Here is a 2,500-nt window from a genome sequence, read left to right on the forward strand (position 1 = left end):
GGGATGGAAGGGATAGGGAGGTAGGGAATGGAAGGAGGGAGGAGGATGGGATATACCATTATCGAGGTTCGTAAGGGTACGGTCAGGACAGGGCATGTACTAGGGAAGGAACTGTGAAGGGATAGGGGTCAGGAACTAGGACAGGATCAGGTGTAGAGGTACGATAAGGACAGGGACAAGGCAGGGGCAAGTACAGGGAAAAGGGGATGGGAAGGGATAGGGGACAAGAACATGGACAGGGGTACAGGGGAAGGGGCAAGAGGTATGATGGCGACAGGAGCAAAGGAAGAGATCAAGCGGACCACACTGTCCTAGTGGGCAAGTCGCCAGGGAGAGCATCAAACACAAGCCCATCAACGGTTTATGATCGCGAGTGGCATGATCACGCTTAACCGCTGTCAGCAATCTGGCATACCTCGGGCATCTGGCATACCTAAGACAGCAATCACGTTCGCGGTTATCATTACGAAGCGTGTCATCTGTTACTGTCTCGCTGGCCACCACATTCTCGGTGTTGCCATTGCCGTCAACATCTTATATTCTATGTTCTCTATTCATTTTCATCATCATCTTCTTCTCCTCCTCGTTGTTGTTGTTGTATTTGTTTCTACTGGTGTTCTTGTTGTTTTTCTTCCTACCGCTCAAAGATATCTTTTAAAAAAAACGACACTAAAACGCAATTCGTTAAAACTATTCTCCAAGAACACGGTCGTGCGTCTCCGTCCTCCCCCGACAAAATACCAACGTCGCCCCCTTTTTTTATTATATTTTTCTTCTTCCTCCCTCCCCGTAACCTAATCTCATGACTCATGATTCCCGACCTTTTTTTTTTTTCCTTTTCTTTACCTGGCCCTTTCCCCCGTCGACCGCGGAGGGTACGGACCGACCTTCCGTGAGAGAGCCAAGGTCAGCAACACCGGCGTCATGAGGTTCGTCTGGCACTGTTCCCGTCGAGCGATTTCGGAAACTCCCCCATCTTTCTGCCATTAGAATGCCCTTTTCCTTTTTGTTATCAAATAGCTTTTTACGACAATCCGCTACTCTTTTTTCAGCTCGAGCGTGTCACTATCAACGATTTCATATTATTACGACGCGACCAGAGACAAGTGTAATGTTAATTGTATTAGTTAGAAAAGGCCTAGTACCCCATTAGCAATATCACTAATGTCATTAACATAATGTTATAGTCGTGGCACAACCATCGCAACAACAAAACAATAAATAAATAAATAAATAAAATATGTGAATAATAAACAACAACACTGTCAGAACACCATAACCCCGGAACACTAAAAGCCGATTTAAAATCACAAACCCAATAGAACATAACCTCATGGAAACATTAAAACAGACAAGCGTTTATTTAATACACATAAAGCATAACATTCCATAACAGAAACAAACAAAGAACAAACAAAGAAAACAGCACTACGACCACGACACGACATCCCGACAGCACCAATTTCACGTCACTGTCGAGAAATCTGAAATCTCCCTCCCTCACTCCCACCCTCCCTCCCCTTCTCCCTCCTTCTCCCTCTCCCTCTCTCCCCTTCTCCCTCTCTCCCCTTCTCCCTCTCTCCCCTTCTCCCTCTCTCCCCTTCTCCTTCTCCCTGCCCCTCTCTCTCCTTCTTCTACTCCCTCCCCCTCTCACTCCCTCTCCACCTCCCTCTTTCCTTCCCCTTCCTCTCCCTCCCCCGCCCCTCCCTATCTCCCTCCCTCCCTCTCCACGCGAAATTAACAGTCATAAAAGCGCAGGAGGATAACCTAGCACCTCATCATAGCGCCCGGGGGACTAGGTTGGCAACGAGAAGGTGAGGGAGGGGAAGGGAAGGTGAGGGAGGGGAAGGGGAGGTGCCAGAAGGGAACGGGAGAGGGAAGGAGAGAGAGGGGAAAAGAGGGAGAGGGATAGAGAGAAGGAGAGAGAGAGGGTGAAGGAGAGAGAGAGGCGAATGGGAGGAGGGAAGGAAGGAGGAGAAGGAAGGAAGGAGGGAGAAGGAAGAAGGAGGGAGGAGGGAGAAGGAGGGGGAAGGAGGGGGAGGGAGACAGGGAAAAGAGGGAGAAAAGGGGAATAGGAGAAAGGAGATGGGGGGAAGAGGGGACGAGGAGGGAGAAATGGGGAGGCGGAGAGAGAAAGAGGAAGGAGGAAGGGAAGGATAAACAAGGAGGAGTTAAGAGAAAAGAGAAGAGTGAGAAAGAAGGGTGGAGAGAAAGACCGGAGCAAACGGGGATGAGAGAGAAAGAAAAAAGGGAGAAAGAACAAAAGAGAGGAGGGCAGAGAGTGACCATAGGTACATAATCGATATCCCCAGCTAAGCAGGTTAGGCAAGGTCACTCCCCCATACCCCCTTCATACCCCCTCCCTACTCCCTCCCTGCCCCACCTACACCCCAACCCCCAACCAGACAGACCACAAAATAATAATAATAATAATAATAATATTAATAATAATAAATACAATAACATAAAAATGACCCAAGGACACACATCTATATGCTGT

This window comes from Penaeus chinensis, chromosome 10 (assembly GCF_019202785.1).
Source record: "Penaeus chinensis breed Huanghai No. 1 chromosome 10, ASM1920278v2, whole genome shotgun sequence".
Taxonomy (NCBI): domain Eukaryota; kingdom Metazoa; phylum Arthropoda; class Malacostraca; order Decapoda; family Penaeidae; genus Penaeus; species Penaeus chinensis.